Source organism: Etheostoma spectabile, chromosome 17 (genome assembly GCF_008692095.1).
Source record: "Etheostoma spectabile isolate EspeVRDwgs_2016 chromosome 17, UIUC_Espe_1.0, whole genome shotgun sequence".
NCBI lineage: Eukaryota > Metazoa > Chordata > Actinopteri > Perciformes > Percidae > Etheostoma > Etheostoma spectabile.
Genome location: NC_045749.1, coordinates 8,396,118 through 8,396,317, shown reverse-complemented (window position 1 = coordinate 8,396,317; position 200 = coordinate 8,396,118). Strand labels below are relative to the sequence as shown.

The 200-nt window shown below is 38.5% G+C and overlaps 1 protein-coding gene across 1 annotated transcript in view; it reads right to left on the bottom strand.

Annotated features, from left to right (window-relative positions):
- The window catches only part of chrm3a (cholinergic receptor, muscarinic 3a), an 84,076-nt gene that overhangs the window by 41,426 nt on the left and 42,450 nt on the right, over nt 1-200 (bottom strand). The window lies entirely within an intron of this gene.

Sequence of the window (200 nt, the reverse complement as noted above, 5' to 3'; positions counted from 1 at the left end):
AGTCAGTGCCTCCATATCAAGTCCAGGATAAGTATTGTCACAATGTTCAAGCAAAACTAGTTCCAATATTACAGAATTTCATACGATCAAACATAAAAACCTGGAGGACATTATACAACCTCTGAAAACCTCCTCCTGTTGTATTGATAGTCTACCAACGGCTGTTTTCAAAAATGTTTTCCAACCACACCACAGCACTG